At 35.9% G+C, this 15,303-nt stretch overlaps 1 protein-coding gene across 2 annotated transcripts in view; it reads right to left on the bottom strand.

Annotated features, from left to right (window-relative positions):
- Positions 1 to 13,495, bottom strand: part of ZNF438 (zinc finger protein 438) — a 65,309-nt gene extending 51,814 nt beyond the window's left edge. For both annotated transcript variants that reach the window (XM_009275161.2, XM_009275162.2), the window contains exon 1: positions 13,420 to 13,495. The gene's annotated coding sequence lies outside the window, so the exon portion shown is untranslated. The remainder of the gene's footprint in view (positions 1 to 13,419) is intronic.
- Positions 13,496 to 15,303: the final 1,808 nt, after the last annotated feature.

Below are 15,303 nucleotides of genomic sequence, written 5' to 3'. Positions count from 1 at the left end.
AGGCTGAAAAGAGACAAGCACCGTGACCTCATTCTGGAGATGAAGGGAAAGCTCCATTTTCTCCTGCACTAAGCTTAATCCCACTTCTAAGGGTTGGTGATTTGCAAAAACAAACTGAACAAACTCTCCCAGTCAATACACGTTCTTCTGAGATTAAAGTCACTTCTCCTAAATTTGTCTGTCTCCACAGCAGATTAAATATTCAGCAGTACCATATCCATACAAAATGTTAGCCAAAAAAACTGCAATAGCAGATGAGCCACTAAATTTTCGATGGCTATAAACTTGACATAAGCACATAACTCCACAGCACATAACACCGTTTGTTGATCGGTCAGAAAAATATTTCCATATTGTCGCAAGATATTCTGTCTTCAAAGCACTTGTACATATAAAGCAAAAATACTTCCAGTGATACTGCTATTGCTTTTTCAGTGAGCTACAACAGTTCCAATGTGCATAAAACCACAGCCTTTCTTTCAGCAAGGCGAACTGACAGGTCTGAAGTCTGTTAAGAAGCCACGAGCTAACTACAAGGACTCTTACCATACAAATGAATCGATGGCAACAGCACTGGGAAATGTTTCCTGTACCTCCCAGGTGTAGGCAACACGTCAGAAGCTGAGCATTCCTTTCAATGCATAAATTTGTAACTGATTCAGCCACTAAATTTTCGATGGCTATAAACTTGACATAAGCACATAACTCCACAGCACATAACACTGTTTGTTGATCGGTCAGAAAAATATTTCCATATTGTCGCAAGATATTCTGTCTTCAAAGCACTTGTACATATAAAGCAAAAATACTTCCAGTGATACTGCTATTGCTTTTTCAGTGAGCTACAACAGTTCCAATGTGCATAAAACCACAGCCTTTCTTTCAGCAAGGTGAACTGACAGGTCTGAAGTCTGTTAAGAAGCCACGAGCTAACTACAAGGACTCTTACCATACAAATGAATCGATGGCAACAGCACTGGGAAATGTTTCCTGTACCTTTCCTGTACCTCCCAAGTGTAGGCAACACGTCAGAAGCTGAGCATTCCTTTCAATGCATAAATTTGTAACTGATTCATCTGAAGCAGCACTGTGGCTCACAATAGTGTGCACCGTTAATACAAGATTCCTTTGCAAATCACCATTTTCCACCTGACCACATCTGCTCTTTACAGAACCTCTTTAGAATTTATATCTGAAAGCTCGTAATGTACCAGTACAAGTAATGTTTTTTAATGGAGAGGTTACTAGCATTCATCTTATTTCCAGAAAGAAATACAATTAACTTTAAAAACCTGGAAGTAAAGAATGTCATATTCTGGGCCTGTGAACCCTGTTTATAATGAAAAAGTGAATTCCAAAGATACTAGTTTTGAAAATTATTAAGCTTCTAAATACAATTATTTGTAATACAACTAGATTTCAACAGAAATGTAAAACTTCCTCTTTCGGCGGCATCTACAGTCAGTCAACTTAACACGTGTTAATATTCCCACCCAGCCTCTTCCTAATTGCAACTATATACACTAAACATTTTCTCCTTCCCAATATAAAGCAGCTTTCTAAAGATAATTGCCAAAGACTGAATTATCAGATAACTACACCATTCACAGACAAGTATTGGAGAGAAAGGCTGCTAAAGAAAACCTGATGCTGTTCTTTGTAAATATCCTCCAAGAAAGCATGCATGGTTATTCTGTGCCAACTTAGTACTAACCTATACAAATTTTTGAAGTTTATCTATTAGATTTTAATTATTAATAAACATTTTGGAAATGGTCTTTCTAGTGCTTCATGTATGAAATGTTATGAAGTGACAATTCAAGTAAACTGTTTTCATTATTGAACAGCACACACTTTAGAACATAATTCCACTTAGACAAAAAAAGGCTTATACTGCCCAAGATGATTATTTCTCCCATCACCAAAACCTCCCATGGTTAAGTAAGACCTGGCATACTTAGCTTGTCCTATTTCCCTGATAAAACAAGGCAGTTCCAATAGTATATAGGTACAGTCCACTATCCAAATGATGATTCTTTTTTTACTTTTTGTGTTCTAGGGGGAAGATGCTTTGCAAATTATTAGATATTGCCATCAAGACATTACTCTGTTTCCTTGGCTTGCATTTTTGACGGTCCAATTAAAGCCCATTACTCCACAACTTCTGTAATCAACATTTTGTAGTTCTTGATTTTTTTTTTGCTTTTTTTTCTGAAATGAACAGCTTCCTGAAACAGGAAGAGATATATGCAGAACAAGCAAATTCAGGAGTTTCCATCAACTTAGTTAGCAGTATTCTTAGTCTAAAGAATTTTTCTGCTTCTCAGAAGTTGATCAGCTAACTCTTTTGAAGATACCTGCATTTCTGTAAGTGCAGTTTGACTTTAAAATCAAAAATGAAAAATAAAAGTTTGCTCTACTTTAATCTTGAACATGAAAATAAGCTTTTGTGTCTCAAAATTGAAAAAAAAATTCACTTTCCAATGAACATCAATATTATATACCAAGGGTTTGAAGATTTTTGGATGCAAAAACACCTTCAAAAAGGTTTCAAAACTTTACAGTGAATTAGATCAATTACATCTTAATAATATCTCTAACCAAAGGTTTTATGACAAATAGAGTGTGCCTGAAAACACACTTACAATTACACTAAAGGCTACTGTTAATCATATAGCTCGTTGTTTTAAGATACGGTCAGTTCTTTCTTATTTCTATTGCTAAACACAAATCAGATGCAAAACCAAAATGTTACTCTGAACTAATATAACAAATTATTGTTATATTTCAAATGTTAACAATCATCACTGCACCAGAGATACCAGTATGTTAAAGACTGAAAAATACGAAAATGCTATTTCTTCGGTAGTGTTCCATTTTTTGAATGAAATGTGCTTTTCTGCTTCACTGAAGCAAGATCACACACCTACCAATGGGCTTCTGTAAGTCTTACCCAGTATTGGTAAGGACCAAAGCTAGACCTCAAAACCCTGCATGAGCACCCAGACCTCACATTATTAGACGAAGTATTCCTTTATCTGTAAATTTACGACCAAACTGACAAATTGTCAGAAAAGCCACATTTTACTCTCCCAGCATACTGTCAAGTTAGAGCAGAAATTATAAATTAATTTGCACCAAGTGTAATGGATTATTATGGTATGGTATTGATATGTAAAGAACATGAGAATTATTCTGAATAATTAATAGTATATAAAAAGCTCCAAAAGTAGAGCTATCACTTGTACTTCAATATGTCTTAAAAGACTATGAAAATTATGGCTTAAAAACTGCAAGAATTTCAGCTTCTTAATCAGATCTCTGGCTATTAAAAAAAAAAATCGTCAGCTGTCTAGAACTTGTGCCATAAATAGTAATGTCTCTTAGTCACAAAGAACTGTACCCAAACTAATCAGAATGATTTTCAAAGGCAAACGAACTACTTATGAAAACTATGTCTTAAAAGACTATGAAAATTATGGCTTAAAAACTGCAAGAATTTCAGCTTCTTAATCAGATCTCTGGCTATTAAAAAAAAAAATCGTCAGCTGTCTAGAACTTGTGCCATAAATAGTAATGTCTCTTAGTCACAAAGAACTGTACCCAAACTAATCAGAATGATTTTCAAAGGCAAACGAACTACTTATGAAAACTAAATAATTATAAACTTTACTGCTGATTTACCTGAACCACAACAATGAAAGTGTATGTGGGAAATTCCTTCTGCCTTTTCCAAAATTCTCCAAAAGGCAAAATAGGAAAAGAATGTTTTACATTACTGTGTACAGAAGAAATACGCTACCTTGTTTATTTAATGACTAGTCCCATACCTTTTGATGAATATTAGGCATTTTTTTATGATTTTGCTGATGTCCTGCATCTTCCATAAGAAATGAACATATCTGCATCAAATTACAAAGTCCAGTAGGCATTATCTAAGTTTTCCCATGTCTATGTTTCTGCAGTGCAAGGATACTGAACTGTTTTTCAACAGACCAGTAGTCTGTCCAGGACAGAAACCAGATTGCTCATAGCTCAGTGGAAATTTCAGAACACTACTGGAGACACCGGAGAGGTATAACACTGTTTGCAGGGGGTGAATTACAGCAACTTGGTCTGCAGAACCCCACTTTCAGAAGTATGACATCAAACAGTAGCTCTGGTCTTAGGACAGCATCCTAACAAACCAGAGCAAGAAACTTACCTAGTCTCTGTTCAGCTTCAGCTGACAGACAAGATACAGCAACCAGCTCTCCTTGCAATACACAGCTATCTTCACAGCATGCTAGTACATAAATGTAGGTTTAACACTTGCATGAAATCAAGAAAAAAAAAAAACAAACAAAAACGGGTATGATCCTTGCAGATCTTGATCTAGCCTAAATGGAATCTACAGTTTCACGCTTCTTTTAAAGTGAAATCTTACCATGTAAAAGAAACCTTACAAATACTTATGATTAAATGATCTAAAATAAAGTCTTTAAATACAGAATCCATAATTTATCCATTTTTCTAACATTTTTTATGTGGTCACAAAGTCTTTCAGACACTGCAGTAAACAAAGAAATTTGACAGCCAGGTGAAAAATATCTGGAAGAAATTAAGTACAGGACAGACATAAATGATGCTAATCAAACACACCAAACTGTTACAGTTTCAGCCTCTCACCTTAAGCAAAAGATCATGCCCTAAACTGGTCAGAAGTGCAAAATCCTGCACTGGACTGGACTTACTGCCTGAATAACCCTCACAGCAGCTGTTGATCAAACCTGGCTTCTTTTACAATTAGGAAGTAAAAAAGGCTTCACTCAATCCTCTTGGAGCAGCTCTGACCACAATTATTTCCAGGCTTGTCACTTTCAAGCCACTGAAATTAGCTACGTAACCAAGAAACTCAACATGCTACAGCTAACCAGCAAGCTAGTTTGCCCTGTTTCCTTTTAGCAGTGCATTTACATTGTTCATTAGCAAAAATCATGGGAAGATTTGTTCCCAAATCTGAACAGCAATCTCCAATCATGACTTTGTAAGCCCTGAGGAGAACAGAGCATGTACATTACATATCTTACACATATGATGCTTTTGACAACTCACCCCACTATACTAACTGCTTTTTTTAAAAAAGTCAGACTTTTTCATTTTATTCTGATAAAGTGCACAATAAGATACATTCCTTCTATTTCAAATCCCGTCTCTCCAGAAAATGGTAAGAGCTACTACAATCACCACTAGAAAAGGAAGACCCAGAGCAGGAAGCAACATGGTTTTCTAAAAAACTAACACAAGATTAAGGAGCCTCATCTCAAGGAAAATCCAAAGATTTAGACAATAATCTGGAGGGGAGTATAGTAATAAGTAACACTTTTTCATCACAGGAAAAAAAAAATCCCTCAAGGTCCACAAAGTATTAAATACTTCATTATACATATAAGACAGCAGAGAATTGGCACAACTTTCAAATATAGCAACCTGCAATCAAAATTACTGCAAATTACATCACATTTATGTTTTTATAATTTATAAACTATACTGTGGCAATATATACTCTTGAAGTGCAGGCATATGAGTGAAAAAAAAAGATGAGAGAAAGATAAACAAGTAATCATTCTACTAACTAAAAAATTACACAAGGTGTTTTCAGAAATGGCCCATTAATCAAGGCAAAGATAAAATTCTTCCAGCCTCAAAAAAAAAAAAAAGCAGCCACTAACTTTTGAACCATTCTGCTCATTACAAAAGTGAAAAGAAATAAACCAAAGCAACAACTTCTCCAGGATCCCACATCTGGCACCCACCTGCTTATGCAATGACTGGCAACACGTAGAAGTGGCTTTTAAATGCATATTTTTGAAATAGCGACAATCCCCAAATAGTGAAGCTTACTATTTAGTTGTTCCATCCCTAAATAACGTTTAAAAGTTGACCATTTTTTAGGCTTATCATCCCTGACACAGTAACTCTCAAATTACTGAAGTTTTTCTGCCTTGACAGGGGAATTTGATTTTTAAGATTCATACAGACAAAACGTTTCGGTATAAATCGTGGCTATTCTAAGCCAGGAAAATGTCCCTCAGGTCACTAAGCTACCATCTTTCAGGCGAGTTCTCCATAATTAAGGTATCAATTATAATTTCACAGGCATATTTTATTTTATAAATAAACTCTGTTTCCACAATTTGAGCTGTGGGAAAGAATGCCTGCGTCAATGCACCAACCCTTGCAGCACAGCAAGTTTTGAACTGAATGAGAAAAAACACGCAAAAAAAAGAAGAAACAGAAAAAAAAAAAAAAAAAAAAAAAAAAAAAAAAAAAAACACAGGGAAAAAAAAAATCCCTCAAGGTCCACAAAGTATTAAATACTTCATTATACAAATAAGACAGCAGAGAATTGGCACAACTTTCAAATATAGCAACCTGCAATCAAAATTACTGCAAATTACATCACATTTATGTTTTTATAATTTATAATCTATACTGTGGCAATATATACTCTTGAAGTGCAGGCATATGAGTGAAAAAAAAAGATGAGAGAAAGATAAACAAGTAATCATTCTACTAACTAAAAAATTACACAAGGTGTTTTCAGAAATGGCCCATTAATCAAGGCAAAGATAAAATTCTTCCAGCCTCAAAAAAAAAAAAAAGCAGCCACTAACTCTTGAACCATTCTGCTCATTACAAAAGTGAAAAGAAATAAACCAAAGCAACAACTTCTCCAGGATCCCACATCTGGCACCCACCTGCTTATGCAATGACTGGCAACACGTAGAAGTGGCTTTTAAATGCATATTTTTGAAATAGCGACAATCCCCAAATAGTGAAGCTTACTATTTAGTTGTTCCATCCCTAAATAACGTTTAAAAGTTGACCATTTTTTAGGCTTATCATCCCTGACACAGTAACTCTCAAATTACTGAAGTTTTTCTGCCTTGACAGGGGAATTTGATTTTTAAGATTCATACAGACAAAACGTTTCGGTATAAATCGTGGCTATTCTAAGCCAGGAAAATGTCCCTCAGGTCACTAAGCTACCATCTTTCAGGCGAGTTCTCCATAATTAAGGTATCAATTATAATTTCACAGGCATATTTTATTTTATAAATAAACTCTGTTTCCACAATTTGAGCTGTGGGAAAGAATGCCTGCGTCAATGCACCAACCCTTGCAGCACAGCAAGTTTTGAACTGAATGCCAACTCTAAATGTTATAATATGGATTCTAGCAGGGAAAAAATAGGAAGATTTCCCCCTCACCCCCCAAATTCCCACAAGCCTTCTGAATCTTTTTATTCCTGTCACGGCACCTCCCTGACATCTGCTCTTTGCTGCTCTAGAGCCAAATACAACAAATTTAAGTCAATCTGTTGCTAAACACACCAAAAATAAAAACTCCAGCCTCCATTAAATGGAATGAAAAGGACATTTCAGTGGGAATGAGCAAAAGCTGATTCTGTAGTCTTTTCCTGCTGAACGCTGCTTTTGATGCTTTTATCACAGAGTTTTGTATTTGAGTTTGATAAAGACTGAAAGCAAACATAGTTTCTAGGACTTGAACCATGCCAAGAGAAAAGACTGGCAGAGCAACAAGCATGCTCATTTAATTAAGATACCCCCACTGCTATTTTTTATGACTTTTTACATACTTGCTGAAGTTGGCTGAACGACACAGGCGGCCAGCGTTAGCTCATCTCACCCTCCCTAAATATTCCATCGCTCTAGGTATAGAGCAAATGTGTACTGACTTGGATTAAATTACTGCAGGAACACTACTTTATGCATGAGCCCAGGCAACAGAAAAATTGAAGCTGAACAGAACAGTGTCTCACAAGTGGCAAGTCACAAAACCCACTGCCCTACATAATTTCTCTCCAAGCTGATGAGGACCCCAGTGTTACTCCCCAAAACTTCTTCCTCAATGTCCCCACTTACAAGAAAAACAAAGTAAATCAGTGGATACTCCCAAGAGAACTAGACATAGTACCTAGTGGGTATTTCACCTAGATAGAACCTAACACAGGGATAGAGAGCAAACAAATTAGTGAGATGCTATAACCATTTCTCATGTAATCAAACTAGGGACAAACTTAATTCCTTTCCTCCCACCATCAAAACATAGTTTTTAGATGAGCTTTAGAAAAAATCATGATGAAAAAATAATCTTATAAATGACAAAAAGCTGAGGGGTTATATTCTTTCAGGAAAAAAGGTAATATGAGCCTGTGTAAATATTCTTGCACTCTAAATTATCCAATTTCTATTAGAATTTTCCTAAATTAAAATTATCCCTAGACTGCAGAACTCACTGTCTTATCAATTTATTAAGAAATACATCCTTTCTCAAGTTTTCTTTCTCAATTTGCCACCCTAATTTGACAGAACGTCCCCTTACTCTTATAGCATGAACCAACGAAACAGAAGCTCTTGAATTACTTTTCTCAAACCATTCATCATTCTGTGTACTTGTGTTATACTTCATCATATTCATTGCCTTTCAAAGGCTAAACAATCTTTTTTTTTTTCAATTTCTCTTTATACAAGCAAATTTCCATCCCTGTAGATCACTCTTTTAGCCTTTTCTCCAAGTCTCCTCTCCTCTACACTCTCCTTTTCAGAGGAGGCATCTAGCACCACATAAACTGTGATGACATGCCATATGACAGTAAGATACTGATTTTTACCGTAGCATTTTATTCCCCATGCTGTTCTCCATCACACTTTGTTTACTCTGATTGCAAGTACAAACACAGACATCAGAAGTTAACACAGCTCTCAGAAACAAGATTCTTAACACACAGCCCCCTACTTTGAATATGTAACACTATGAACATGTGAAGACTTATCATTTCAGGCCAGGTAGTCTTTGCTTTTTTGTCCTTCAGCATAATTTCTTCCTCATATCTCACCCATTACAGTCCACAAATCTTTGTCATATGCCCATCAGGTTATCTTCACAGAAAGAAAATCACTGGTTTACAAGAGAACATAAACGCAGACTAAGCAAAGGTAACTGCCCTAAACTGCAGATATGTGGACTTTTCACCTTTAGGCCTTCAAGGAGGCAGCAAGTATGCTTCGGCGTAAGAACAAGTCTGTAATGTAATACAGCAGACCTGCCCTTTGAAAAATTAAGACTTTAATAGAAAACGTAACACATGCACATATGGAAGACAAGAACATTCTACATCCCACTTACCCTACAAGAACTACAGAAAACATGTAACATCCCTGAATTAACTTACTAAAATATCATAAAATATGATAGGTACTATATTGACCCTTAAGGGGTATATATCCAGCCAAAACTAGACAAAAGTTTCCAAGAAAAAGGTGCATTTGAAGATCTAGAATCACAACTGCCTATGGTTATTTTTCTCTGGAAGCTAAAAAACCAAGACAATCAAAAGTCTAAGATTTTTTTCTCAATCACGAATAGTATTATAAAGTTTGTTTAATATTGCCATTTAATAGAGTGATTGACCCAACTCTCTGTTCTTAAATGCTCTGCTAAAAGAACAAACCATTTGTGAAAATAACAAAAACCAGCTGAAGGCATTTGGGTGGTCTGTTTCAGTCCTGTAATACAGAACAGTCCCTTCTTTCTAAATCCAATACCAATTTGTTTTCCTTCTTCAGTAAAGCCTCAAAATGCGTTGATGACAAAAGCAATAAAACCCACTGAACATCCACATTATTAACTTAGGACATTTTACTAGTAGACTAGTAACTTAAAAGTGCTTGATTCATCATACACAGAGCGCACTTACATACACAACAGAACTACGCAGGTTTTTATAGACTGATCCTTTTTGATTCCCTAACAGTATTTTGGGGGTTCATATACTTTTACCTTCAGAACAGTGCATATCGTTAGTGGTGACTGATGTTGGACTGAATGCCAATATTTAAACTTTACTGCCTTGCTTCCTAAAAACATGGATCTACCTTATTTCTTCACCACCTGTTCTGTTCTGACTGAGCTGAGCAAGACCAAGAACTGCCAGAAGCTCATGTCTTGGTGTATGTAGCACTACTTCACTGATATAAATCTGAGATTACAGGTACTCACTGAAAATTGGCAGACTGTAACCTTACTTAGGGAGGCTAACCAGTCCAAGGATGGCCAAAAAAACCACCAAAATTAATTTCTGTATCGTTACTATTTAAAATCAGTGACACGCAGAAGACAGAAGTGTGCTCAAAACTACACAGGAACATCCCTATTTTCTATGGTTCATCCAAAAGAACCACAAACATATAAATAAGAAAAGTGAAGTGGCAAAGCAGCATGGGTACAACAGAAATGACATCAGTCTAAGCTGTAATTTGTCACCATGCATCATTTTCATAACGTTGTCCCTAGGGAAAGGTCCTTAGAAGAGAAGGAGTCCCTTGCAATTGTCCCTTACAATAGATGAATAATGCACCAAAAAGTAAGATGACACACCTTTAAGGGTTTGGGTTTGTTTGGTTTGGTTTCTGCTTTTGGGTCAGGTAAAACCATTAAATACTTCCTACAGACATCTCAACCTTCAGTTACTGATAATGTAGGGCTTCATGCAGAAGACTGAATATGGAAACGTTGTTCTGACTGATCTGCCAGCCAAACTCAAACAAACAACAAAAGTTATCCAGGAAACTAGAACTTAGAAGCCACTTAATATCCCAAACCAGTTTTACTGATAGGTCCTAGTAAGTCTGCCAGGAGTGGTTTCTTTCCCCCACAACTTCCAAACCTATCAAATTTTCTGAGCTGCTTTTCCATCTCTTTTGCATCTGCTTCTCCTGGCAAATATCCAAGCAAGCCACAAGAACACTCCTACCTCCCTGCCTCCCCAGTGACTTGCTGTGACAGAGGCATTTCAGCAGAGCTGGGATAGCCCAGCTCTGAAGCTCATCTCAGCACATGACCCCCTCTTGGCATTAACCATGATACTTTTTCTACAATCTTGGGCTAAGATTTTCTGAAAAACAATAAAGGGCTAAGCCACAGAATGAAACCAGGATACATAAAACAATACAAAGAATTTTTTATCCAATAGCAGCCTCTAAAAGTAAAAGTCCCACTTTAAAAAATAAATATGTTCAATACTGCATAATTTTACTCTTTGTATGATCCCATGAAGAAAACAACTCATCATTTTGAAAAAAAAAAAAAAGCTTTTTTTTTTTAAAACCTTAACCACAAATGAAGTGACCACAATGCATTACAACTCTGAAAGATGCATCAAGCTACCTATTATATTCTTTCCTTTCCATTTATGCAATAGTTGAAAGTATACTGACAGCTGAATACTAAGCCTGTTATGGTATCAGGACACCGGCTCGCCTCCCTTCAGGCAACGCTTTCAGTACTGTATGTCCTTCAAAAAGATGCAAGAAAGAACCAATGATACAAAGAATAGTTCACAGGAAACAGTTCTTTCCTAAATTGGTAGAAGACTGAAGTGACGAACGATAGTCTCTCCTTAATTTATGCACTGTCGTATCCTTGTTTAATGCACAGTACTGTTCTACCACAGTTAGGTTTATGGTGTTTTGATTACATTTTTGATATTAATTAGGAAGAATTATCAGATTAAGATGTATTGCTCCAAAAACCATGATAACATTCCCCACAACATTTTATTATGCTATAAATACCCATGGAATCAGTCCTTTGAAAAAAATAATGCTTGAATACTACTTACACTAGGTTTAATCAGCTTATTAAGGACAAACCAGTACCTGCAGATATAGTACTATAGTAAGTCAAAGACACACTTAATTAAAAAATATCACATGAAGAACAGAATGGTTTCTACTCAGCTGTTCTGTGTGTTTTCATGAAGGGTGACAAGACCAACAGTAATACAGAGCAAATACAATACAAAGACAGCATTCTCCAAATGCCATTTTAAGCCGACAGTAAGAACCTGTTTGTTATACTAGCAAGAGAAAGCATGGAATCAAAAAATTATCAGAATTTTTTATTTTCAAAACAAAATCATTAAAGATCTACACTGTATATATTATTTTTAATCGCTACATTGTGAAGAAGTTTGCATTTCATTGAACTTTGATAACAACAACATGCAAATACACTTCATGAGAAAGTGTTCAACTATTATTCAAGCATTGCTGTTCTCTTATTTGCCAATGTTAATATTGTAAAAATGTATGTTCATGTTTTAAATTTTATTTAAAAAGATCTTTTTAAGTAAAAACATGTTCTGGATCTCCGTAAGTGAATTAGAATGATAAACATGAAGCATTAAGTCTAAGCAAACCAGGACAAAATCTTAACTTGACTGCAGATGAGGATGAGCACCAAAACATCTTTTACTGCTGCTGCACCACTAATATCTTTCATGGAAATTCTGAAAACAATTAGTTTCATTGGAGTACGCTCCCACTGGAGTACACCCTCAATGACATTAAAGAATTTAAAAAAAACCCCAACAAACAGCAACTCAAACACAGAAACAAAAACTGTCTATGTAAGAAGGAAAGTACATAGATGGCGACTGAATCTTTTTCTTCTTTGATCATATTTAACCAGAACACTGAAAAGAGGATTCAAAAAAACTTTGTGGTATTTTCTCTGTCCAGTTTTACAAAAGAAAAAGCATATAAACCCTAGGGAAAGGACACAATGAAAAATTTCCATTAAAGGATGCAAAATTAAAATGCACCAGCTACCTAAGGCTGTCTGCATCTACTCATGTAACCTGTGCTAAACATGTAGCAGCTTACCACAATCGAAAGCAGGTAAGCTACCTACATTTACCACTGGAAAGAATCCTAGCTTACTATACGTCATTTCTTTGTGTTCAGACAGACATAGAATCAAAAATTAAAGGATATTAACCATATTCTTTCAACATACCCACCTTATACATCCTGCTGCTGCTATGGCCAATAAAATATTTCATCCATCTTAATTCCTGTTTCAAGGAAAACAAAAACCAGAAAGTCCCAATATCTCAGGAAATGTATTTAGCAAAGGACAGAAAATCATATTAAATGAACAACAGAGGCATACATTTTAGAAAGTGGTAAATAAACAAGAATTGTACTAAAACATGTTTGGTCTCCACAGATCAAATACAATGGCATCTCCTCTGAGGCTTACCATACATTTACAGTACTTCAGATTAGAAATTGCAATAATAACTATTTGTATAAGTATTGCTAAAATAACTGATAAAGTTCACATATTCCTGATTTGACCATGTACTTTTAAAACGCTGTAAGTTTCTATAATTGTAACTGCAGCAATATTTTCAGCCAACTTCAGATCGAAGTTGTACTTTCACCATTTGACCATTTCACTTTGACCTGGCAACATCTACCTCATTAGGTACAAATAAATACATGAAACCATCACCAGTTTCATATAGACATCTAAAACATTAAACAGCTTCCATAAATAGCATATTACCTCTGCACATAAAAATCCTCGAAACACCCCAAGTCACAGATGAAGAACACTCCTTCCAATTAATGCAGCATAATCATTGAACCTGTACATCAAAAACATATATGTATGACAATCACTACATATTTCTAAAGTTTCACGTGAGAAAGTCAGAAATACCTCATCATAGGTTGTCACTATCATTGCTAGTTCTGGTATTCTCACAAATGAGATGTAGAGGATACATAGGAAACTAGTATTTCCTTCATGAATGCTTTGAAAAACATTTTAATTACAACATTTTATTTACCCCAAAATCTGTAATTTAACAGCCTGCCCAAAAGTTAAAAACACTTGAACCATACCATAGTGCTAGTTTTCTTCTCATCCTCCCGTTATCATTACCCAAGAATATTTTTTTAATTAAACACTAAGAACATTATATCAGGTCATCATAAAAAATATTTTAAACATACACCATAACTGTCATAAGCTTTTTTCCTTCCTTTGCTTTTCTGATTTTTGACAAACTTTAAGTTTGAAAAAGTCCAATTCTTCTGGCTACTGAAGCAGAAAAATATAGGCGCTCATCCCTGAAATACATATTTTGCTTTGCATAAAAATAACTTTTTAAAAAAATAACTTAAACTAGTACTAAAAATAACTAGCTACAATAAGGTTAGACAAAAAAAAAAGAAAAAAGCAGCAACTCAGTATTTTGGTTGCTGAATGGTCCTGTGAAAGAACAAAAAACTGCACACAAAAATGACTGTGATCCAAGGGAGCTGTGCATTTACCTCGTTATCCTCCTCTTCCCTTTTTATTATGGAATAATAGCATGAAAGACCATTTTTAATGACATACTACAGGTTCAAATAAATCAGCACAAGCAAATTCAAGACTATAATTTTTAAACTAAGCCAGCTAAACTACACAGCATTTAAGGACTAGACTGTTAACTGACACTTCAACACACATTAAAAAGCTTCGAGATATAGTTAACATGGAGAAAAAGAAAGGAACTGAGCACAAGGCAGTATGAATTGAAGAGCAAAAGACTGCCAATAAAAGGTAAGATGTATCCCATCAATTTTAGTTCAGGCAAAGAGCTAGGTAAGACTTTTAATAGAGCTTGACTTTTGGACAAAATAAATTTAAACAAGCCAATCTGATTGTTTCAAATCCGCCACACTGCAGACATTACTGCAGTCCTCCCAAAAGTCTCTTACGCTGCTTTCAAACGCCTCCCTCCTTATTTTGCCGATGCCAGCCACATCAGATCACTCAGAACTTGGGATACATCCTTTATTTCATTACTACCAATATAAAAAGTTCTAATGGATTCATAAGCCAGTAGGCCTCGGCAGCAGTATTACACAAACACTACACCCATTTATTGCATTCATTTCTGCAGCCACAGAACAAACAAAAACCCTTCGGCTCTCAGGTTCCTTCCAAAAACCTAAGGAACCCGAGAGGACTGCACATAGTATTTGTACTTTTATGGAAACAGCAGCAAGGTTTATGAAACAACGCTCAGGTCTCCGTGCACAGCTCTGACTCATGCTGGCAGGGGGATTTCACACGAGCCAAATGCTTCCACGTCCCAGCATCACAAAACCTGAGGGCATCTACTGCCATCCCTCATATATGCAACATTTTACGGCCACGTGGACTAAAAAATAGCGTAAGTGAACTGTAGAAGTAACTTTCGTGACTTGTAGAAACCAGTAACATACAGCCTTTCCGCAGATCTTTATTACAACATCGCATCTGATAATTGCAGTCACACCCTCTCGCTTCTTCCGTGTTTGCAGGGGGCAGACACCACCTAAATCAGCAGCCTCAGGTGGCTGCGTTACCAGTGCGCTCACCCGCGCCGGGCAGCCGCCCCAGCGGCCCTCCTAG

Source organism: Aptenodytes forsteri, unplaced genomic scaffold (assembly GCF_000699145.1).
Source record: "Aptenodytes forsteri isolate BGI_AS27 unplaced genomic scaffold, ASM69914v1 Scaffold336, whole genome shotgun sequence".
NCBI lineage: Eukaryota > Metazoa > Chordata > Aves > Sphenisciformes > Spheniscidae > Aptenodytes > Aptenodytes forsteri.
This window is presented reverse-complemented; position numbering and strand designations above follow the sequence as displayed.